At 37.4% G+C, this 25981-nt stretch overlaps 1 long non-coding RNA gene across 7 annotated transcripts in view; it reads left to right on the top strand.

Annotated features, from left to right (window-relative positions):
• LOC128085352 (uncharacterized) overlaps positions 1–25981 on the top strand; it is a 221493-nt gene that overhangs the window by 94260 nt on the left and 101252 nt on the right. For 6 of the 7 annotated variants that reach the window (XR_008208923.1, XR_008208924.1, XR_008208922.1 and 3 more), the window contains one exon: positions 2475–2566. This is a non-coding gene — a long non-coding RNA (uncharacterized LOC128085352). Of the gene's footprint in view, positions 1–2474; positions 2567–8828; positions 8936–25981 lie in introns of those variants that run through there. The other variant, XR_008208921.1, reaches the window with a different exon arrangement.

The following is a 25981-nucleotide window of genomic DNA, read 5'->3' as shown; positions in this document are numbered from 1 at the left end:
TAAATCTTCAAGTCTGAGATAATATATAATTAAAACATAGAAGGCCACCGAAATGCCCGATTCTATAGCTATATTGTGTCCAGTGAGAGAGCATTTCAGATGACTGTAAAAAGACTTATGTATTGTAAAAGAGGGGAAAAAATGCATATACACATGCATGCATGCATGCATCCATCCATCTGAACTCAAATGGCATTTTTAGAAACAAAATATAAATGTCAGTCTTCATCCAGCTGAATATTTATCTTCTCCAGGAGTTGTCATGTCAGTCCAGTTGTTATCTGTAGTCATGGGTCAATTGTGCATGTGCTAGGGCTGGTCAGCTGTCAAACAGAAAGCTAAAGCATGGAAGATGCTAATTTTCATCTGAGTTCCCAAAACTAAAATGGTAGCATTTGATTTTGAAAATTTTCTTTTTCTTTTTCTTTTAATTATTATTTTTTTTTTTTTTCCCCAAAATAAGCTCCCACATCCAGAGTTTCCTATTCAACTACAATACCTCTTCCTCCAGGGAATCAAATCAAAGAATTTCTTTTAAGTGGCTAAAATGTTACCTAAATGTTAGGGATCTGAATTCAAAATCTGCAGAATCTGCTACATGTTAATATGTTGTAACAAGATTTGAATAACCAGTGTTGCATGGATAAGATTCTTTTTTTTCTTTTTCTTTTTTTTCTTCTTTTTCTTTTTCCTGTAAGTGTATCTGTCTTAGAGATCTGTCAGAGTTGCACCAGTATGGGTCAAGCTACATGGTTGGGGCCCTTAAGGCTCTGCAGAGAGGGTTATCATTTGAGATTCAAAGCATTTCTATGATGATATGAAAATAAAACTATGCTGCAAATTCTTCAAGTATTCCATGAGGAAGTTATTTTATAATCTGCAATTATTTTTCATACTGGGAGAACAAACACGGGAAGCTTCAGTATGTAGATCCTTCTGTAACTTGTCATTACTTTGCACTGATAATCAAATGGCAATCCTTGAAGAAATCAATCCCTTTTAATGCTGTAAATAGATATTTTGTTTAGTTAACCTACTGAAAGATCTGAAAGGGAATCAACATGTTCTGTAAACTCAAGAGAGGGGACTGTTTGAAATTCTCACTTCCTTCACATTACAATTTTGATTCATCACGTCTGCATCAAGCCCGAATCCTTTCAAGTTTTATTAAAGTGTTACCTGCAAATGTAAGCTTGTAAGCACAATTTCTTTTCCACTCTTTATTTGGAAAACTGTGATTCCCTGAGTTTGGAATGAATAAAGTCCCATTTTGAATAAGGTCTAATTTCCTATGATATTAGGCTGTCTGCTTTTCTAACAAGACTCAAGCTCCAATTGGAGCTTTTCCACTGGCTAGGAAATTCCTAACTGTTCAGTACTAGTGGATTCCCTGAAGGCTTAGTCGTGTATGTTTACACTGAAGACTTTCCTTATTAGAAGCAGTAGTAAGGACATTTTATATACCCATACAACTACTTTCCTACTTCCTGCTAGGATTATAATTACGTTTGAGGTGTCTGCTTTTATCAGATATGGTTGAAATTGGTGACTGTGTCAAAAATTATTGAAGAGGTAGTAGGCATATGGTGAGTCATGCAGACAAAACTCAAGTGTAAGATTTGTTTCCCTGCAATATCTGGCACCTGTATTGCCAGAGATATCTGAACCTCTGTGGATTTTTACTGTCCTATTCCTACTATTTCTTAGAGAAGAAGATATAAGAGAGTTTCTTTGGATGTAAAACAGCATTCCCACAGGATATCAGTTATGACCAATGGAATATATTTCCTGCTGACATTCTGCCCATTTCTGGAATTGCTTTTCATCATGGTAGTCCTTAAAAAATATATTTATACATACAAATTCCCTGCTGGAGTGGAAATAAAAGTAAATTGTTTCATTTTTGTTATGTTTTCAAGGTCCTTTGTCATGTCAATGGCCAATAGGCAGGGTACAAGTGAGATATCAAGGCTCTGTTTAACTTCACTTCTGCTTTTGCTGTATTTGAAGATTCTCCTTGATTTTATTACAATAATACTTTTGATTTATAAATTTGGACCTCCTCTGATGTGAGCCCCAAGCATTTCCATTTCTAAGTGCAAAAAGTTAATCCCTGTGTAATTAAAAGTGGTGCCAGTTTCTAACCACACTGCCTTACCTACCCTAGTCCTTTGGAAATGTTTTACTTGCAACAACTTTATATACCAAACAAGTTTGTTTAATAAAAATGTTGTTATAATAACTATAAACAACATATTTTTGACATGACTAATGTTTTCATGAAGTTGCTTTCATTTTCACAGGTCACTGCTTCCTTTTCCAGCCTCACAAACACTTTTCTCAATCATCTTGGTGCCTCAGCACTTGGATCTGTGTCCTATGATTTGATCTTCTTTTCAGAGTGTTCTCTCATTTGTTTCTGTCCATGTGCTGTTTTTCTGACACTTCTTTTTTCTTGTGGCACTTTCTGACAGATTTTCTCTATGATGAACTGTTAAAAGAGGTGGGGTACCCAGAAATAAAGTGGGAAAAAAAAGAAGCAACTGACCAATAATCTACCTAGAAAGTAAGTAATTTTTCTTATGTAATATGTGTGTACATGTTGCCATTTTATAAAGTTACATTAATGTTTTTCTGTACAACATAGGGCACATTTTGTAAATGAGCTTAAACAGTATCAAATTGTAATTATTCATGAATAGTCTCTCTTTTATTGCTAATTATATGCATCATGCTAAGCGAGGCTGATAAGTTCATCTGAGGTAACAGAGCTTATTCCTTTCTCAGTCATCCAGTCTGGATCTCAGCTGCAAAGTAAGTACCTCTACCACATCTTGTTACCAAAATAGCAACCTTCTTAATCCTTTGCTGTGAAGAACAAAGGTTCTATTCAGTCTTTGGAGCAGAAATAGGATCTTATTAATGCACTGGCAACTAACGTGTTGTTATTTTTGCTAGAAAAGGGCGAAACAGGAATTTGCTGATATATGTTAGATTAAGGGCTGTTATTATTTTGAGATTATTTGGATTGTTAGTTGGGCCTTCCCAATAGCAGTTGAAAATTTACAAAATACCTTTTAATTTAGCATTCTGGATCAGTTCGGGAGCTACTTCTTCAGCTCCACTTTTTTGTACCTATTCTGAAATAACTAAGGGTGTCAATTAAATGGTGCATTGGTTACTGTGCACGTGGTAGAATTAGGAGAAAAGTTCTGTTGCTCTTGCCAGGAGTACTGGTCTTCCTGGGCCCCATCCACTCATCAGCTAGTGGATCAGAGCTTACACACAGGGCAATAGTGAAGTGCCTGTTGTTCAGCCTTTGAGGATCAGAGGAAACCTGTGCATTAGCTGAGTGTGTGTGTTTGAAGAGTTTACAACTTATGTATAAATTTACATTTTGAAATATTAGATGTCTGATGGTGTTTTATGGAGTCTCTTCTTTCTTTTGAAAGATTTGCAGTCATGTAGTGTTGGGCTGCAGTGGACTATGGAATTTGGAATCCCTGTGGAGTAGGCTCTCTATGCCTCTGGCAGCTCTTCAGGATGAAGGGATAAAGTTGGAATTAGGGTTTCAGAGAAAAGCCAGAGGAATTCTATTTGGTGAATAAAATGTTATTGAGCTTGAGGACCTGGAAAACAGTGAGGGAAGGATCTGGGTGAGCTCCCAAGTTGGTATGAATGACCCGCGTAGAAGGTATTGCTTAAGGCAAGAATAAATGCAGCGTAACTGATCCACTGAGACCAGCAAATTGATTCTGAAAATGACTGGTGCTTGATAATTTTTAGTGATAGGCAAATGCCACACTCCCAAATACGTGTGGTCTATTGTGCAATTCTGTGTGAGTGTGGATCTTTGCAGGTTATTGGCCTATGCTCTTTGGCACAAAATGTGTTTGCATAAGTCTTAGCATGTAGAACTTTGGGTGTTTATCTCTATGTGTATGTGAAAGATTCAAGGTTAAACAAGGAAGAACTATCCCAGAAGCTGAAGTCAGCAGAAGTATTCTGGCTAACTGTTCCCAGGCCTGAATACTAGAACAGTAGGATGGCGGTTTCAGTGAACCTTAGTTTGCTGCTTCTTTTCCTTATAGTTAGGATAAATCTTGTGTCCGGCCTCCAGGAGATCAGATAAAGATATGTGTTGGGGTCTGTAGGCCAAGTCTTGTGCCTTGACTGTGGACTTTTATTTCTAACTTGAACTGCATTTCTAGACATTGTTTAAGACAATTCTGTGTTGTATTAATTGCTATTTTATCCCGAGTTGTGTTCACAAGGTCCTAAAGAGACTGCTGAATTGGATCAGCTGATGCAGGCTCTATCTAAAGTAAACTGGAAATTGAAAAATCAAATTTAGGTGACTTAATGCGCAGTTATGCAAAAGCGGGAATGCATGTAGAATCTGCAGTTGTGATGGAAGACTCAAAATAGTATATTTCCAGATTGGTGTTGCCTGGGGTGTTTGTAAATCTAGAGAAATTATCTCTATGACTTTAAAATATGAATAATAGAAAAACAGCAGATACTAATGTGAATGCCAAGAAATATGGATGAATGTATTACTGGAAAACCAATGGTTGCTTTCTAAGCTTCTTTGTTAAATGAATGGCCTGCTAGGATACAAAAAGGTTAATTATAATTTCAGTGAAGTTACATTATGACAGAGGGAACTTTTTTACTTGATTTGTGTGGACTGTGGAGGAAAAAAGCATGCTTTGGCTGATTGCCATGACTTTAACCAGAGAGCTTTCAGGCTGCAATACAGAATTTAAATCATCAGCTTAGGTGTAGGTGTATTTTGTGAGGTCCTGGTTTTCCTTGGGGATCTAGAGAAGCACTTGTTATCCTACAGAGTCTGGGAGGAGATTAGGAAATTAGCAAGAGGAGTTTTGTTTGGTATGTGTTGCTTTCATTTTTCATGTGGAGGCAAATCCTGAAGGAACTCATGTCTCCGAGCAGAAGGGCACTTAGCCTTCTAAGAGAGGCAGGACTTGGAATGAAGCTGGAGAAGTGTCAGTGAGGAAGAGCTTTGGTACACGAAGTAAGGAGTTATCATATCAAGACAGGAAAGCAGGCTACCATACTCTGACTTGCTCCTCTATGTTCTGAGCAAGGTTAGCCTTTTAGTGGACTGTGAGAATATTACACAAGATTCATCCCTCATTTCTACTTCTAGCTGCTTGAGTCACTGAAGATATGTCTACTCAGGATTTGGCAGGCAGATATGAACTCACTCTGTGTGCTCCAAGCTGGCTGGGTGAAAACTGGCTCTGAATGTGAAGCTGCATAGCATGTGGCTCAGCCTGTACTAACAAGTCCTGCTGAGAAGCAGAATATGTTAGTTTGGGATCAATGTTACAGGGTTGCAGTTACATGCTTTAAGATTAGAGGTAGCTTATATCTGGGCATCTTGTAGCATGTGCAGAGGGAATTGGCATCTGCTTGCAAGCTGCCATGGAAGTGTACCCTGAATATGTTAAACTGGTAAGCCAAACATGCTGATCCAGAAAAACAGTGCCCAAAACACTGCCCGTTCTATTTAAGAAAGCTTCAGTAAAAGCCCAGTGCCAAACTCCCGCTTTAACACACAGTGTGTTTTCAGATCCTTTCTGTCAAGTTTGAGGCTTGATATACAGTAATATTGGACAGAAAGACTTAAAACTGTGTTTGAATGGAAACCCAGATAGCCACTGGGAAGGACTGTGCAGCCATAACAGATGAGCACCTTGAATAAATATCTGTCTGAATTACTTGTCGCTCCCTTAGTGGACCATTACACAAACTGCTTGCTCCCTTATTTACAATGAATGTGAAGTGCTAATGGCAGCTTATTTATCTGGCATCCTAGACTCGTAGGTCACCTAGGTGCTTTTGAAGATCTGTCTCTTTCAAATTACTTTCTATAATTCATTTTCATGTATCGTATTTTCAGGAAAAAAAAAAAAAAAAAAAGAAAATGGTGTCCATTTAAACAATTTTGTCCTTAGCTGCAGGAGTCCATTAACTGTTATGCTCTTGAACCAAATTAAACCAGTGCATTCTGTATGATATAAAACTATTCTTAACTATGGCAGTGGATCCCTACAGTCATTACATTAATACCAACTATTATCATCCAGGATGCTCATCTGGTTTTACTGAGTTTTGTTAATGAAATGGAAATGTATGATTGAAGTCATCCTGTCTGTCCCTCTAAAGTTGTGCCTGTGAATGAGTCACTGTTTCACAAATGGGTGTTGCCAGACGCTGATATTGAATGTGGCTCCAGCAGTCAGAGTTTTGGGTCCAAAGCTGCATTCTTGGAGTCCAGATTGGAACACTGAAATTCCCATTGAAATCTGTGGGAATTCTGCATGGCCAAAGCCCAGTTACCTTTATGGTTGACTGTGGAAGCTCAGAGAGCGATGTAGCTCTATGCAGTAGGTGTTTAATAGCTTGAGGGCTCAATATGAATTTCATGCATCTCTTCACACAATCACAGAATTGTAGGGTTTGGATGGGACCTCTGGAGATCATCGAGTCCAACTCTCCTGCTAAAAAACAGTTTCCCTGTAGTAGGTTGCGCAGGAAAGTGCTTAGTTGCTTGAAACCCAGGAAGGAATTGAAGATACCACATTCCACTGAAACTATGTTTGTTTGAGGTCAGTTTTGTGCCCTCTGCTGTCTCTGGATGTGATACCTTCTGTTCCACTGATGAAACTGCAGCTGAGGTCTCCATGCTCACTGGACACATGAAGTACTTGTGCATGGCTAGCCCTGGCATGTCAGTCCGCTTGCCTGCTCTGCCTGTTGCAGTGGCCCTGGATAGCTGCACAAAGGGTGGAATTTGCTTCATTCTTTTGTCATATATACAGATGTTTGCATGGCTCTAAGTAAATAGCTCCCAAAGATCTTTGGGTGGAGCTGTCCTTAGAAATCTGTGTGTTATGGACAAGGTTGACCCAATAGTTAACTTGCTTCACATAGGAAATAGAGAATTGGAGAATTTCACATCTGGATTCAAGCTCTTTATGGCTACTGTCCTCTCATCTGTGCCATGGGCTGTTCCCTAGTCATAGCTCTGTACTTTTCCAAGCTTTATTTTTCATGTAGTCCCCTTAGGGGCATTTGTGAAAGTAGGAGGGCCAGACTAGTATTTGTAATAAAGAGAAGTTCGTCACTGATGTCAGTGCAGCTGTGTCACTTCACATTTGCAGGGAATCAGATCTGTCCACCAGTGGGATAGAGGGTAGGTAGACAGAGAAATGGCTGTGTTTAGTATTTTGCAAAGTCACAGACAGTAGTCAGACCTGTTATAAAACACAGTGTTGGAGAGACAGTTCTGTGTGGACACTTGAGTCTTGATTTACTTGTGGTCATTGTCCTGATATGCCATGGCTTTGAGACAAATTTTAAAAACATTAATATATGTACATCTATCAAGATAATTGGCTGAGACCCCTTCTGTCTGGACATAGGATGCCACTTGGGGCATAGCTGTTTTTGTGCAGTTGGGTAAGCCAGCAGTGGAGAATCCAAGGCTGATTGCTCTGTGATACCAGATGCATGACAACATGTAGATTTGAAGGAGCATGACCTCACCCATCTAGTTAAAGCTTCCAAATTCTTTACCTACCTTAAGTATTAAGTATTTTTGAAAAGTTTGAGCTTAAAACTGACTTGAAAGAAAAGGCGAATGAAAGCCCTGAGTAAGGAGAAAGGAGATCCATGTCTTCTCATATGCAAAGGAGAGTAGAGGAGGGAGAAAAAGCCAATTGGTAATAATAACACACCCATTCTGAGATCAACTCGAGCTGTTCTCAGAACTCTTCCTGCCTGTGCATTTCTTTTCCTGTTCTCATTTGAACTGTTTCTCTAGAAATCAGCAATTGGAAACACATATGAAGTAATTCTCTTTGCCAGGTAAACGGGAACAATAGTGGAGTGGGAAAGAATGAATCACTGCCATTAACAAGAAAACTAGGATTGCTCTCATCATCAACACAATGCAGTGTCTATTCTCAAATGTCAGGGCTAATAACTCACCATTTACAAATTAGATTTAACCCCCTCCCACACAAACCCACATAGTCCTTGCTAGCCTTCAAGCTTAGGTCATAGCTGCCTTTCTCAGAAGGCCACCAATAAAACCTTCAAAATACATCTTCTCCAGACAGTCTGACTTCTTTCAGGATTGAATACTCCTTCTCTTTCTCCTTTGGTTGCTGTTTTAGTTATAACTACGTCACTGAAAAATGTGGAAATGTCTTTGAAAGCCCTAATTATTCTTAATGTAACAGAATCATTATCGTCAACAAATGAAATGAATAATACAACAAGTAAGAAAGATTCCAAAGTTTTGGTTACCTTAATAAATTCCTAAACATGAAGGAACTCATAGATCTTTATCCAATGCAACCAGAAATTATTAATGCAGGTGGGAGTATCAAAAGCTTGAGTGTTTCAGCTGGAACCTTACAACTTACTGAGATGATGTTTTTCATCCTATGTTCTGATGGATTGTAACTGTAGCTGCCCAGAAAAGATGTAACAAGGATGCCAGTTTCCTAGATAACCATCACGTAGGTGTAGAACCTGTGATGCTGTTAATTTCAGATGCTCATTGGGATATTAATAGCCCCCTTACTTTGAAAGTAATGGGCTTGTCCGAATTCCTGAAATACAGGAAACATTCAGGACATGTTTTTTCAGCCAGGATGTTTTTTTTTATAGTGGAGCTGAGGCAGGTAACTGGAAAAAGGACACAGAAACAGATTTGAGGCTGATTAGTAAAGTCTGCTGAACAGATTCTGCTTCTCAGTCCAACACAATCATTTTCTCTTTCCCTGCAGACTGAAAATTCTTGAAAGTGGCGTGTATGTAGTTCTTAACACAGCTGCTTGCTGGAGTGTGTGCTTTGTGTGGGGGATCTATCAGCAGCCTGGCTACCTCTGTGTGATCTCGGGTAAGGACTGGAAAAAATCAAAGGCCAGATTGTTCTGTTTTACCAAATGTGTTGCCTAAGGCCTGCTAATTAATAGAATGTCTAGGAATGTCATACATCTATTGAAAAAAAAAAGCATCACTTGAAAATTGCTATTGTTTTAATAGAATGTTGTCATTTTCACATAATGACTGATATCTCAGCCTACCAGCCTCTTTGAAAGAGCAAACTGGAACATGGGAAAACTGGCCACTCATAGGGAAACACTGTCTGGTTTTAAGTTTTTTTTTAACGTAGGTCTCACAGAGCCATAAATGCTCCCACATGTTGACTGGGAGGCCTTATCCTGAAATTCAAAAGAGCATTTCATTCTTTTGAGTTATTCCATCATCAGTTAGTGCCTGAGGCCTACTGTAAACAGGGGTTGCAGAATTGGCCTGATTTTGACCTAGCAATAGAGCATAACTCTGTGAACATTTGCTGGAGATATGGCACTTAGTAACATGGTCAGACCAGCTGAAACTCAGAGGTTATGCTTGGTGGTAGGCATGCAGGACTGTCTACCAATAAATGTTTGCAGAATTGGGCAGTAGGTGGTCCTACTTTATTTGCTGTTCTAACAGAAGTCTGGTACTTGTTATTGAGTGAGTTTGTTCCTCTGGGAAAGGTGGGTGTAACTTGTCAGGACATGAAGGATAACTAACCTCAGACATTTGGGAAGTTGTGTGTGTGTATATGTGTGTTTTGATGCATATGATTTTGTTATGTAAAACAGTAAGGCTCACACCCTTCTCTGCCTGATCGTGCCCTCTTGTGGGTTTCTGTGCCTTTCTTTTGAAGGAGAAGGGTAGCTCATATGATGAGGTGAGAAAGAAGATGAATGGAAATAGAAACTAGGAGGAATCAGATCTTCAGCTGAGTAGTTATAAGGGCTTCTAGAATTCAAATGCATTTTATGATATGTAATTGGGGTCAGAGAGGAAAAATGTGTATTATTTAGAAGCTAGATCTTGATTTTTACAGAATAGTTTCCCAGGATTTAATTCTGCATAATAAGAGGCATTTTATATTGTATCCCTCTGAAAGAATTTCTCAAATACATCCCCAGCCCTCAGAAGAAGCTAAAATCCTTCTTTTCCTTCTGAATGTATCTCCTGGATTGGCAGCTGGCTTTCCTGTGTTTTGTTTCTGTCAGTGAATTACAGCCATGTTTTGGGCTAATGCTATTATTTTGAAGGTTTCTTATATTGAAAACTCCCTCAGTTGGATTGTTTGGTGCTAGATTTTCTGGGAACCCAACATAGGTGATGGCATTTTGGAGGTGAAAGGAAGCAGTGGGGAATGAGAGGGATTATCTTTTCATCTCTCAAACACAGCTGTAGTATTTCTGCAACATTGTGCATTAAGTACAGTATGCTGGTCTTGGCTTTCATGAGAGTTCTGAAAGAATTTTGTGCGCTACACAGTCTGATTGACAAAGAGGTTTTCTGTCCTCACATGACCTTCTTTTAATTTTAAAAAAATTCAATAAAAGTTCAGCCACACAGCAAGGGATGAATTTAAAGACTGCACACCATGTGATAGTGGTAGAACTTTCATAATAGCCATCATATTTGTTGGTTTAAAAATCAACTTCATTGTCATAGTTAATAGTCTGCAGCTGCTGCAGAACACAGGCAAATTGCTATGTATGTGTCAGTTTTAAATGCAAGTAAGATCCACTGACTAGGGCAACTTGGTTAGTTTTTCCTATCTATTGGTAGTATTGCTGATCATCATCTCTATGTGATGAGAGGAATTCATTGCTGCATTTCAGCACTGCTGAGCTGAGTATGTCATCTTGGAAGTAAAATAAACTTGTTCTCAATGGCGTGCCAAAGTATACTCCATGAAATCCCATTTAAAAGGCTTCCAGGGTTGTGTGTAAGTAGGTGAAGTCCCTCTGCAAATCTGTGGGATATAATCATCATTGATTTAATCAATGATTGATTTAATCAATGATCAATGATAAGTTACATGAAAGATATTAGAGAAAAAAAATTTATCTCCTAATGGGTTACACAGAAGCCATGATGGAGAAGATTATCAGCTAAATTCTCTACCAACATACAGCTTGTGAAAAGTATTTGTAATTTGTACCAGGTTTACATCAGATGGAAGAGGTAGGTAGCTGGAACAAACTCTATCCACTGTGCTTATGAAGATGGTTAAGGTCAAAGGGCTGAGTGGGCCAAGTGTAGCAGCTGGCTAGGGGCAATCAGGAGAATATGTGAAGTGCCCTCTTGAACTAGGGGACATTCAGAATCCCCCTAAGGTACTGTACATGGTGAAAACTGAAGGGAATTATGTCTAAAGTGGTGTATTGTGCCTTTAGGTTGAGCAAATGTGGTGTTACTTAGATTTAGGATATTCCATTTGCTTTTTTTCCTCCTTAATGTATCTACTGTTAGAGCAGAACAGAGCTTAAACTGTGAGCCTAAACTGTAACTGATATGTGTGGTACATCCATTTTGAGCTATTTCAGAAAGACTGTAATTATACAAAGCAGAGTATTCCTTACTGTGTTTTCATGGCTGAAGTTCAGATTTTTCTTTCCAGAAGGCATATAGTAGAGGAGCAAGAACGTTAACTGACTGGGTATACAAGACAGTGATTATAATTCTGAAATCAGAGAACCTTAATCCAAAGGGAGAGAGAAATTTCCTGGGGAAGGGACAGTATGCATGGAGTCCTGCTCTGGATTACTGGTCACTGCTACTTCACTTGGATGAGGTTTCTGGTGTGTTCCCTGGAACAGAACTTGACCCTCAGGTCTCATTTACAATTCAGAATACTTCAGTTTGGCATTTCTGTGAACACTGTATAATTACAATAATTTCAATTCTTGTTATCCTTTCAAGCTTGATTAATTTGTCATTGTGTTTGTTTGCTTTATTCACATAGGGACCGTGACTACACTGAAGTCTAAAGTGAACACATGAGATCTCTAGTTAATTTGTGCTTTCTTTCTTCCTGTGCTTTCTGTCTTTCCTGCTTTGTGGAGTTTGTTTTGTTTTTGAAATGAATGGCAGTGTATACCAGAAGAAGAAAGAAACCTTCAAAACTTTCAGCTTTGAAGAGGGCTCTGGGAGAGTGGCTCCATAAAGTCTGGGAAAGCTTAAAGTATAGGTATCTCTCTCTATTTCTTAATTGTATTCCTCATCTTCTCAATGGAGTTTCCTAATTATGAGGAGGAATATCTGGATTAAGAACACTTAATTTAGGAGCCAGTTCACAAAATGGATCAAATATCTTTTCCTCAGCAAGAGAGAGAGGAAAGGAAGATATACTCCTGTTAAAAAAGGTGAGACGAATGTCTAGATGTTAACAGTTATAAATATGTTGGAACTGCTCCTTTTGTAGTAGAGCTGTCTGTATTTTCCTGCCTCCTGAAGCAGAGAATCTTACAGGATTTTGACTGATGATACTTTATCTCTGATTTCCCTGTTTCTTGAAGATTGCTGACAACCAGCTGTTGTGTTTTCTCATATTGGATATAATTGTCTTCTGAAGGAATTTTCACTGTTGGAACCTACAAGAGCAGTGGTAGTATGTGATTAGAGTCAAAAGGTGGAATTTTTCTAACTATATGTAAATGCGTGTGAAATGTAAAAGTCTGTAGTTAGGTAGTCACTGAGCATCCTTCCATGATCTGTGGATACACAATCAGCGTAGTCAGTGGATTACAGGTGCCATCTCTACTTCTCCTGAAGCAGAAGCTTAAAATGTCAGATGGACTCTTTCCTTAACAGTGCCCATATCTCTTCATTGACTGGATAGGAGACTGAGGTTGAGATGGTAGCTCCAATTCTTTGTCTCGTTCTTTCTCACAGTGATAGGGCAGCTTTAAGCAGTGCCCTTCAGTATTTCATTGTCCTCCTCAAGTTACTTTTCTTCTCCTGCCTAGACGCTGACAGGGCTCTTCAGGGCCAACATGAATTATATCTGTTCAATACAAATTTTTATGTTATTCATTGTTGCTTTGCCTGGGACAACACTGGTTTACAGGCTGAGAGCTGGGGTTGTTCAGTCAGGAGAAGGGAAGGCTTTGAGGTGATATGATAGTGGCCTTTTGGTATCTAAAAGGGAGCTGTAAGAAAGAAGGGAACAGACTCTTTAGTAGTGACCACTCTGTGGTGACAGGACAAGGAGAAATGGCTTCAAGCTTAAAGAGAGTAGATTTAGACTGAATATAAAGAAAAAGTATTTTACAGAGACAGCGGTGAGGCACTGGAATGGTTTGTCCAGAGGTGTGGAGGCCCTGTCCCTGGAGACATTCAAGCTCAGACTAGACCAGGCTCTGAGCAACCTGATTGAGGTGGATGTCCAGGTTCATTGCAGGGAATCTGGATTAGATGACCTTTAAAAGTCATTTCCAACTCTAAGGATTCTATGATTTTAGGATTCTATGATAATCGATGAATGTTTTGGAACTCCAGGAGTATAGCAGAGTGTTTTCAACAGTGAAGGTCTCCTGGAATTGCTGAAAGAAGACTGGAACTGGAAAGAAGACTGGAAAAAGCAATTTCTTTTCTTAAGGCACTTTTTCTCCTATCTGATTTCCAAAAAGGGGTTGTCTTTCATATTGTCCTGCTGCTATGGCATTTTTTATGTGGGCCACAATTGAGAAACCCTGAGTTGGAAAGGTATCTCAAAACAATGACTAGATATACTTGGATGAAATGCTTATTATTTCGCTTGTTGCTACTGAGAGCTGCTAATTATCATGCAATTATGACCAGATTTAATTTTTCACTGTTTCACTGAAGCTGCCTCTGGGGATTAATATCTGACTAAAAACAAAACGTGGAGAAATTTTGATGAGTTCAAAAAAGACCAGGAGATATGTAAATATTTCTTCAGGGCATCCTTTCCTACCTTGGACTTCAAGGCCAAAAGTTTGACTGTAAGTGTCTCCTTAAAAGGCATTCTTGGCTCCAATGGTCTGACATGTCTTTTCTTCCCTTGTTTCTCAAATAATCAAATCATAAAAGTAGTTTGGGAAATACGGAAAATATGTTTTGCATCTGTAACCCCTGTGATCTTTGGGTGCTTCAGGAGTCAAAACTCCACATGGATTTGCCACAGCTGAAGGCTGTGTGACTCAGAAAGCCTTTGCACACAAATTAGAAGGCAACTAGTGCTTAACAGTGTGGTTATAATGCATTAACTAAGAAGGAAACATGTAGATCAGTCTATGCTGTGTCAGGAAACAATTTGTCTGTGGAAATGGCATGGCACAGTGTTAGGGAAGACATTGCTGCAAGCACTGTTCAGTAGGCTGGTGCTCAAGAAGGTCCTACAGGGGCACTGTCAGTGAATCAATAGATCTCATTTATCACTGCCTTATATTAATTCCACTCCATTCAAGTAAGTGAATTTATCCTAGGGTAAAACTGGAGAAAAACAGTGCCTCATCCCTCTTGCTTTCTGTATGTATTGCTTCCAGAGAGCCACACTGATACTTTGAGTTCCGTCTTCTTCAGGAGCCTGCTGTGACAAGGAGAGAGCCGGAAGCCTCTTAGGGTTGCTTGTAGGGAATGGGGTTATAATCTGGGTACTAATAGAAGCTTCTGAACCCCAGGTTTGCCAGCTCATCCTTAAAAATAATTTCTGAAGAAGTTACATTGATCTGACTGTGTGGTTCTTGGGAAACAAGGCACTTGGAAAATAGGGTTTACTGTTGCGATGGAATACCAGAGGCTGTCACATAACTGAACTGAGAATAAACAGAGAAGAAAGCCTGCATGAGAATGCATGAAAGTGGCTATAAATGAGGGAGTGAGTAAACTCTTGTCTCAAAACAAAGCATTTGGCATTTGCCTATAACAACATGCAGGTGCTTTGCCAGCATGAAGAATAGGATGGAGAACTGAAAATCTACATCTCCATGTTCATCTTTCAGCAGGCTTCCAAGCATACTCATTTTCATTCAAAATCACTACCAAGCTGTTTATGATAGATCTGTGCCAACTGCGCTGTTTTATGTAGCCATCTAAGCCAAATTGTTGTGACCTGATATGACTCAGTTTTTTAAATGGGTGCGCCTTCAGAATTCTCATTTTCTTCAGTTCAAAGTGAAACACTGGGAAAAGTATTGGAATGAATCTGAAAACAGTACAGCATTCTTATGCGGAGGCGAAAGTACCATTCAGACAGACACTAGAAGAAAATCTGTCTTGAATGTGTTTTTCAAAATGAGACTGAAATATTCACTGGAAAATTACCAGGGATCTTTGACTTAAGTGAGCTGATTCACGTGCTCCGATTTTGCCTATACCTATGGTTTTGGAAGTGAAAAAATAGGTTCTAACAGGTCTATTCCTGAAATTTGAATTCACTTATAATTGTCTCTGTGTGCTTCTATGTAAAAGGCTATGTGAAGTCTGTTTCTTTTTTCCTCTCTGTTTTTTTTTTTTTTTTCTCCATCTGTTTCCTTTTTTTCTTCACATTTCTCTGAATATGAATCTTATGCCTCCATGTGAATGTAAAAAACCTATCAGCAATATGTAAAACAATTAAGTGGAAAATGTTCTTTTTTTTAATCTCGCTTTTTTTTTCTCACCAAATGTACTTCAGATACATTCTGATTTCATTAAATACTACTAAGCAGATCAACATAAAATTTTTATAAAGTTCTTTGAGTTGAGGCCAAATGCTTTCAGGTTAATAGGTTCCTTTGATCATTTTAAGATGTTTTGATACTTAGTTGAAATATTGTTGCTGTATTCCCTTCAGCCTCTCTACCTCATTTTAGCTTCATTTTTGATTGTGCTGAACATTTAAGTATTGTTTGAACCTGTAATCAGCAGTTTATCATGTTTGCAATATCACTTACCAATTATGCTGTGTTAATTTTTTTCTTCAAAGATTCTCACTACAACAGATACTAATAAAAACGACAATTTTTCCTATGTAATTGTGGGAAGTATATATATATATATATTTATTTATTTTAATGTAATAGTTGATGAGAGACTTCCTTCTTATGAAATTAGATTCAGTTGCATAATTGATGAAATAAATAGGAGGAGGTTACCCAAAATAACCTTTTAGCTTGAATCTTTGTTTGAATGGGAAAAGATTTTTTTGAATGTACTTGTTCCAGATAGTATCTACATTTCTTCGAAACTCACAGGGTTTTTGTGGGAAACCCCCAAAATATTTTTGTGTGGCTTTGGCCTAAAATATTTGATTTTTCTCTTACCAAATTTCAAAAAGCTTAATAGAAGGCTTTTTTGAAGGAAAGGTGATACTTTCCAAAAGAAAAATCCTCATTTTCTTTTTTCACATTTCTGTCAAACAAAAATTAAAATGAATCTGGATGTACAATTGTTATATTATGATGTTTAAAGGTAAAAGTGAGATTTAAAGTTTTTAAGATTTTGCCTACTGCAGGACCAGTCAGAGCCAATATATTAGGCTGAAATTTTCTTTTAAATAAAAGTGTATATTACTGCTTCTACCACTGCAGAAAACAATCTGAATTGTTGCCAACAGAGTCAGCTAAGCTTTAGATACTGTTTCCCACAACATTCTCATAGAGAAAAACTGCATGCTTGTCACTTGGACGGATGGACTGTTTGCTGGATGAAAAAGCAGGTTGGATGGTTGGGTCCAATGGCTCGTGGATGGAATGAAATCCAATATGCAGCCAATCACAAGTGATGTTCTACATAGCACAGTAACTGAGCCAGTTTTGCTTTATCAGTGATCTTGGTGAGGAGAATGAATGCATCCTTGATGAATTTGCAGATGACACCAAGTTGGGCAAGAGTGTTGATCTGCTTGAGGGATTCTGCGGAGGGATTTCGTTAGGCTAGATTGCTGAGTTGCATCCCATTGTATGGCATTCAACAAGGCTAAATGCCACTGGTGTCATAACAAACCCATTCAGCAATACAGGCTTGAGGAGCAGTGGCTGAAAAGATGCCTCAAGTACTGTGTTCAGATTTGGGCCCCTTGCTAAAAGAAAGAATTTCAGTTGCTGGTGTGTGTTTGGAGAAAAACAACCAAGTTGGTGAAAGGACTAGAAAACAAGGCTTAAGAGGAGCAGCTGAGGAAATGGGGAGTGGTTAGTCCTGGAGGAAAGGAAGCTGAAGAGAGGCCTCATTTCTCTCTTCAACTACCTGAATGGAGGTTGTAGTGAGGAGAGTGGTGGTCTCTTTTCTCAGGTGAAAACTTATGGGACATGCAGAGACAGCCTCAGGTTGTGCCGGAGGAGGTTTGGATTGGATATCGGGAAGCATTTATTTGTGGAAATGCTGGTTGGGCATTGGAACAGGATGCCTAGGGAAGTGGAAGATTTGCCAACCCTGACGATATTTAGAAGATATATGGATGTGGTGCTCTGGGAGATGGCTTAGTGGTGGACTTGGAAGTGATAGGTGATTGGACTTCATAATATTAAGGATCTTTTCCAATCTAAATTAATCTGTAATTCTTGTGATTGACTGTTTCTGTGGTCACTTGTGATTCCTTGAGTGTTCATGTAGGTGTGAAATGTATTAGAAGTTGAAAATTTGATGGCTTTATGTAGAAAAATAGGAATGCCATTGAAGATATGAGAGTATAGCAGAAACTTGCAACGAAGACTACCTAGCTTGTTTGAAATATGAATTTATATTGTTTTAAAATTGCCATGCAATGGTGTTACTTACATCAAAATATACATTTTTTTTTTCCCCACGGTGAATAACAGATGTTTTGTTTCCTGGGGCAGTTCTGTTTGAAAACATGATTTGAAGTAATGCTACTGGATGGTCAAATCTCTTGGTGTGTTTTCAGTGGTTAGCCTTAAATGAAACCTTTGATCTTGAATCTTTTGGGTGAATGAAAGACGCTGTAAAGTTGAGGGTATGGATGTTCAACCCTCACAAATTACTTCCTTCTAATGTTCTCCAGCTGCCTGGGCTTATTTTTGCCAATCTGTATCACACTTCCTGGAGAAGGCAGTGCTTCTGCTCAGTTTCTTTTGTCCACCCTCTGTTATTGTTCTAAGTAGGTTTTGGGGATACTTCACAGAGCCTGATTTTCAGAAGGTTGGAGTACAATGTTGCTGCTATTCTGCCTACTTCTTATTTTAAGGAAGGGATTTGAATCCCTTAATTTTGCTAAATCAGGTTGGGAGCCTTCATCTGTGATTGAAATCAAGGCTCAAATGTAAGGATTAGACAGTTAAGCTGTGGGTTTAGAAAATATCCATTTTTGCCATCAGATAATTTTGTGATATTTCTGTAAAGAAGGCTCCTCAACAAGAACTGGAAGGAATTAAACAGTGAGGAATTCCAGCAGTGAGAATTTGAGATGTTTGAGAAATCAGGAGCAAACTGAAATTGAGGTCTTAGAAATGGTGGTATTTTTTTTTCTGATGCCAAAAAGCAAGCTAAGTTATTTTGTCCTGAATAATCTGTAGATTTAATCTCTCCTGAAGTGCCCAAGGGATTCTCTGACAGAGTTTTTGAATCTCTGGTTCCACTTGGTGCTGTTTTACAGCTTCATAACAAAATTCTGAAGCTGAATTCTGCAATGGATAAGGGGAGTTCAGTATATTTTTGATCTCTTTTAATAAGTAGAAACCTTAACTGTTCTGTAAAGAGAGACTCAGCCTAGTGTGACTATACTTAAAAAAATAATAATTATTGGATTGTGGAACTAGTGTATCTTGTGCCTTCTTCATTTATTAAAATATAAGGCCTTAATTTCAGAGCTAAGAATAATGGCAAAGAATAAGACTGAACTAGAAACTCTGCAGCATGTTCCTAACTTCAGTGAAAATACTTATGATTGACTCATTTTGATGAAAGTGTGTATAGCAAGAGATCTAGATTTCAATAAGTAAACATATTTAAACATATGGAGGCAATGTTACCTGAGGAATATTTGAGAATAGTATTTTAAGCTGCATGACTATTTTTGACATTTACCATGAAAGTATATGCTACTGTATAATTCCTTCCCCTTTTTCATAGTCTGAGAAATGTTGGAGACAGAAGCAGCTTATTCTCTAACTTCCCATTGGAGACTGAGCATGCCATGTCTTTCCTCAAAATTCATCCATTCTCCAGAGCATCTGCCAGTAAGGGATATTGTCCTCTTTCCTTCTGGGGACAGACATCATTCAGTTAAGGAAAAATCAGAGAGATGGCACAGAACTGGCTTAGCTCAGCAAAAGTGATCCAAAGCTTAGTCTTGAAGATGTTGCTGTGCTAAACTGATATTGGGGTCTTTATTTGAGCAATTCCTTTGCAGAAACTTTGGCTTGTTTAGAAATATTATTCAGTAATCTTTGCACTTCCCTTTTCTAGCGGTAGGAAAGGCTTGTGAGTGTATATGTAGTGGGAAGATAATTTTGGGGGGGATAATTTGGGCTTCTGGAGTTGCTGAAGTATTTAAAGTAATGAATTTCTCTGAACAAATGTAGGGAAAAGTGTAGTGAGGTTATGACTTTTTACTTTAACAGATGATAGAACTTGAAAAAAATAGAAGCTCTCATGCTAATGAAAGCTTCTAATATTTTTCCAAATTTTATGTCAGTTGCTCTGGTTTCTGTGGCAAAGTAAATTCACTATTTTTTTAATGACTTCTTAATTTTAAAAAGTATGTTCATTCCAGACAGATCGTAACATAATCTGACCATCTCTATCAAATGGAAGTTGCCATGTGAGGTTATCCTAAGGGACAGGCTGTTCTGAAACTTGATATTGTGCTTCCCTTTATGTATCTAACATTAAAAGTCTTTGAAATAAACAGCAAGAATTTTAGTATTGTAGTATTTTACTAGCAATATATATATATAACTAAATGTGTATGCTGGTAGGAAAGAAACACGTGAAAGGTGTGATATGTTTTAGATACTGTTGTTTTGGAAACTATCTGAAATCATATGCCTGAACCTCCCACTGCCATGTTCTATCATAGAAAGCCTGTTTTACTGAAGTGTAAGCTCGGTGCTATTCAGGAAATGGTTTCTTTGGATTCTCTTTTCTCTGTTTTTAATAAATCTTGGTTTTGGCTAGGATTGCTCTTGTCTAGGTAATTTTACAAAAATGTCTGTAGAATGCTGAGAAGCTCATCTGCTTTATGAAGAAGACCTTAAAAGTTTCCAGAACTTTAAGGTTCGTTTTACAGCCAGTCATTGGATGGTGAAGAAATTATTGTTATGTTTTAATAAATTCTGCCTACAATAGGTCTACGGTGAACAAATTGAAAAAAAGGCAGAACCCAAAACTAAGGAAAGGATGAAAACTGGTATTGATGAGTGTCAGTGTAATATAAAATAAGATGAAAAATGTCTAATTTCTACTTGGCAGAGCACCAGGAGATTCTTGCAGCACATGAGGTATGCCATCCCTTAGCCATTAAGTCGGATGGATCATTAGTCACAAAAGGAGCTCTGCAATTTGCCATTATTTCCCTGCATTGAGGAATTTCTCAGAGCATTTGTTACTCCAAGACCCTGGCTCCCTTTAGCTGCCAGAGTACCTTGAAAGGGCAGTCCATCACGTGCAGTAAGCTGACTGGCCTGTGAAAAACGATGGATTCCTGTGCTGCAAGAGGAATTTCAGATGCTGTGATATTTGGGTGCCATTATGCTTAGAAATGTTTTCATAGGTTTTACCTGGAAACCTGGGTTTGCCAATTACTGAAACAAATAAAGTCTTTCAGCAGTTGTTCTAAGCATTTTCTTGACAGTTGCTAAGAAAAAAACCTAATGGCTTCAGAAGAATATAAAAGTTGTCTTGCTCATTCTGTTATATGAAATCATTATACCTTATTTCTATGAGTTAAAAAAAAAAAAAATCCCTGAGTAAACACAGCTGTTGAATATTTTGAAGAAAAAAGCAAAAGTCATCTTAGTGTTTTGTCATCTACAGCTTTAATATTTAAGCCTCATTACATAGTTGATAAGCATCTAGCACTAATGCAGGATGCCTGGTGTGCTTCAAGACAGAGTTTAATGTATGGCAGTATATGTTCTGGTGGCTATTTCTAGCCTTTCTGACACATTTACAGGTGGTAGAATGCACAGCATAGTTTGTTGTATCTTTCAGTAATGAAACAACATCAAATTAATTGCTCAATTAAAAATTTCATTCCTGTGTGATGTGATCCTTGTTGGATCAGATAGGTTTCAGGTAAGATTCTAAGGTGGTGCATAGGTTTGTAGGATTTTTAGGCTGCCTGATAATCACATGCAGCATGGTATGTGACATATGAGGTAGAATATATCCTTGAAGGAAGAAAATACACATACTGGTAAGGAGAAGGTCTGAATGCAGTGTCAGTTCTTTTCTTCCATGTTAGATATTATTAATGTTTGGAATTTTAGTGTAAACTTAAATGAACAGATAAGACTTTATTTGTACTTTGTAGAAAGTTCCAAGATTTCTTTTTTCAAGTAAAAAATTTGGTATTAGGTCTGAATAAGTAATCAGAGATTTAGCCTGAACTGCAGAACCCATTGAAATAGGTGTGAATTTCAGGTGAAAATATTTTACACAGCTGCTGAGATAACACTTCAAGAGTTAAAGGTTACATATATATGTATGTATGTATATATTATTTGTGGAGGTCTTTTTTAAATTTACCAGCGCATTTAAATTTGTGAATAGGGTAAAGCTGAGAATTTGAGTGTATTAAGTCTTTTCAGGTTCAGGAAGGTTGTGATACAAATCTTTCCCTATTGTTCTGGCTTTTGGCCGATTTTAAATTCCTCTTTGCTTCTTTAGTATGTCATGTGTAAATTTAAGATGCTGGGAACAGCTGGTCACAAGGGATTTCCAATTGTTTAGGTGGATATTTCACGAGAACTCCCTCACGTCTTGTCTTGAGTCTTGATTCCTAACCCAAACTTACTGTATACAGATGCTTAAAGGCATCTTTCCACATTCCTCCAGCTAGGACAAGTTCAGTTCTACTAACCTTTCAATGTTATACCAAAATATATCCCCAAACTCTTCATACATTCTACAGTGAGGCTGATCTACTGTCAGACTTTATTTGTTGAGAACTCATGAAGAGGCTTCAGTCTCTTGCTCCTTCTATTTTTGGGTATGATAGAAATATAATTATTCTTACATATTTGTAATGCAAACCGAAATATAACTCCTTATGCTATAGGACCAGCAATTTTCTGAGTGCTGCCTTTTTTATTGATGAGTATTGGAACTGTAACTGTAATCTGGTCTGGCAGCCAGAAAGTCCGTAACTTATGGAGTGACACACACACAAGCTTGTTTTGATTTCAGTATTCCTCATTTGACAAGTGTTTACCTAGACAGTGTGTAGTCAAAATGCATATTGCCACTTTTCTGCAACCCCAAGTATTTGATGTGTCAAAATTCCTGTGAAAACAGATAAACAAAATCTGAAATTTCCAGATGGATGGCTGTACTGTAGGCAATCTACCCATGATTACGGCTTAAAAAATGCTTTAAATCACTTGTTAGAATACAAGCACATCACTCAAAATATTAGCACTTGAATCACAGCAGACTTTCTGTAATTGTGAAAACAAACTCATTCTCTAGTCAGATAAGTTAGGTACTTTTATTTTGATAGGTTTGATTTTATACAGTACTCCACTCTGTCTTAGGTGTCTATGAAAAAATATAGCAAGTAATTCCTGAGAAATGCAATGCAGGCAGATAGACCAAAATACCATTGTCCATGGCAGTATGACATATTAACCCTGAACAAGATGGAGAGAAAGGCTGTTAAGTCTGTTTTTTTTGGTGGCTTGTCTTCTGAACATTTTATACTTCTTGCATTAAAGGAGCAGCCTCAATGCCCAAAGTTTGATTTTTCAGGAAAAGTTATATGTGCCCTTTAAATGCCCAGGTAACTTTTTGCCTCCCAGGACGGTCCTTTCTGTTCTTACCTTGAGTTAGCAAAATTCATAGAGAACAACATTTTGTTTTTGCTCTGTCTTGTCCCTCCTCCCAAAGTAGACTCTGAGTTCCCCAGAATAATAACTATTTCTTCTTTATATGTGTTCTGCTTTGAGTTCATTTTAGCACACAGCTTAAGATAGGGTGCTGGCTGCAGCTTACTGTTACCTTGCAAAATTATTTTAATATGTCTCTATTTCTACTGGAAAAATTTTGCTTTTGCTCTGGGTTAGTATCACATTACATTTTATCATCATACTGGTGACTCATCGTAATCTTGTGATTAAGTTCTATGTCCAGGTCTTTTGCTTGTTCTGTCATTTCCAGCTGACCAGAACCTTTTTTAAATAATGGGACTTATTAGTCACAGTACACTTGGTGAACAAATACGTTGACTATCATATTCAGGAATAAATGGGTTTTACCATATTTGGTAGCATGTTTTTTCCAATTCTTGTCTGGGAAATTAATATGTCTACATAACGATACACGTTCTGACAGCCATTTTCTTTCCAACAAAATGTTAATGTGGACTTCATCCAGGTTCAGATTTGATCCATGCGAGACACTATCAAATTTCTGACCCTAAATCAGTTTACAACGCTTCAAATTAATTTTGACCTTCAAGTCTTCAGTTGTATCCATGTTATTGCTAATTTTTACTTTCAGAAGTGACTACTAGCTACTGTGGCAGTAGCTTTAATTTTATTTCTAGCTGTTAGAATAGTATTTCAACATCTACATTTCAATTATGATTCCACCATGTCTTACTATATCACTGTTATCTAATTTTATGTCTCAGTCTATTAGTTCTCTTTCCTCTGGTATGTAACTGACAACTATCATTACTTTCCAAACAGCTAAATTGTCTTTCTTTAAGCTTACCCATACTGACTAGATAGAGTATAATCTTTTCAGTAACTCACCTGTCTCCAAATTACTCCAGTATGCTTATACCTTTTATCTTTGCTACTTCTGCTCTTTTTAAAATAATGTTATTATTTTTAAATGGGCCCTTGTTTAAACTGCTTATCTTTTTCCTGTTTTATAAAATCAGGTTTGGAGAGATGGGCATGACAATTTTCCAAATTTCTTCCTTGGGCCAATAGTTTAAAACTCTTTTGAATGCCAGTTTGAATCTAATAAATTGGAATTCAGTATAGGTCATATTAAGTGTCCATTGTCTCTAAATGCTTCATTGTACATTTCTTATAGTGTTTTCTTGAATGTATTTATCAGGTCTGAATCATAACAATCTTTATTTGTAAAAAATACTGCCATTTACCATATATATATATATAATATATATATGTTATATATATATATATATATATATAAAAATAATATATATATAAATATAATATAAATAATATATATAAATATATAACTTATATATATATATAACTAAACAACCAATTTAATCCAGTTCAAGAAACTGCATAGAGTATGTACAGAGTTAATAATCTTGATTTGGCAGCAGAGTAATTCAGTGCAAATCTCATGTAAGCCACAGAGCCATTTTGGCTTCCACTTCTCAGAAAACTGCATGTGGATGTAAAATTTGTGTTGACAAATCTCATTCCCATCACCTCCTTCCAAAGAAATATCCCTAAGGAAATGCTTTCATGGAAATATACACTTTTCAGCTGGCAATCCCTTTTATTTGGATTTATTTATTTATTTTCTCCAGGATAGGCCATTTTTGGTTCATGTAAGGTCAAATATACACCTATTATATTTCTGATTTCTTCAGAAATCTCTGCTAATTCCAGCTGGTTGTTCTGCTGCTTATTCTGAGCAGAGCTAGGTAATTCTTCTCAGTGGAGTCGATGTCACTGAATACCATGACTACATTCAGTTATGTCTACACTCTGATTTATTTAACAACATTCCATTTCACTTCAGGGGTTTTGGAAGGTACAGATTCTTTGTCAGAGAAGGAGCTGATCTAAAATAAAAGATTAAATCACATTTATTTTAATCCTTTAAGTCCAGAGGAGTCTCCATATACTTCTACTGTCCCAACTGTCTGGAGTATTTGGATGTCAGTCCCACAAATAAGTTGCTACAAGAAGAGTTGCTGGCTTCACCAGATATTGCTTCTCAGCCAGTGTCAGCACTGCATCCTATAGCTCTTCAATTCCTAGGGTAATTTTGCTGAAGATCTCAAACTTCACACTTTTGTTCTTTTCTTTAATAATTGGTTTGATCACACAAAAGCTTGCACAACCTAATACCATTTAACATACATTAGATTTTTTTACGTTCAAAGTTCCAGTGCAAATCTGAGCTGAAAACTGTTGTTACTACTGACATTTACACAGATTTTCATTTCTTGTATTTCTTGTTTCAAACTTTGGATCTCCAGAACACTGGAGAACATGAAATTCCTCTTGTACTTCTCTGTGAAAGACAAAACAAAACAAAAGAGTGGAAACAGGACATTTTCTGCTGTTCTTGTAATTTTTTTTCTTCTCATTCACTTGCCCTTGGATGTTTATGTGTGGCATTTTGGCAAGTACAGGTATGTGACTCATGCTTTCTTTTATCTGCTTGGAAAGAGTTTCTGCCAGTGACAAATTTGGTTTTATATATTCATGGGCATCTTTGACAATACTACATATTTTTTGTTATTCCAAAAGCCCACTTAGTTGATGAAAATGACTCTGTTGACATGGCATTGGCCAAAAGAACTCCTGCAGTTTCAATTGGCAGGGTTATTTTCCAGTTCCTTCTCTAGATTACTGGGACAGTTTCACCCAAAAGATGGGAACATTCTGTGGAGAGAGCAAAGTATATCTTCTTTACATATTGTTTATTTTACATTTGAGGAATTCTTGAGGAAGGATGTCCTACATCACTTCATGTTTTTAATAAGAAAGCTATCATTTTTTAACTGAACATTATTAAGTAAAAAACATACAAATACTTCAATCCAAAGGTCTTTTTACATATTTTCCTTGCTTTACCACATCATTTGTTCAGAATCTGCAAATGTCAGACACTTTAATTACACATAATGTGATGTAATGGAAAACTTGTTAGTCATAAGCAGAAGTCAATGAAAGGAAGTAAAAACTTTGAAGATAACTTTTGTATTTTACACTTATGTGTTTTTCTGTTCGTATCT

The sequence above is a fragment of the Tympanuchus pallidicinctus genome, unplaced genomic scaffold (assembly GCF_026119805.1).
Source record: "Tympanuchus pallidicinctus isolate F22 unplaced genomic scaffold, pur_lepc_1.0 scaffold3, whole genome shotgun sequence".
Taxonomy (NCBI): Eukaryota; Metazoa; Chordata; class Aves; order Galliformes; family Phasianidae; genus Tympanuchus; species Tympanuchus pallidicinctus.
The sequence above is the reverse complement of the archived record's forward strand: the minus strand, read 5'-3'. Positions and strand labels throughout refer to the sequence as shown.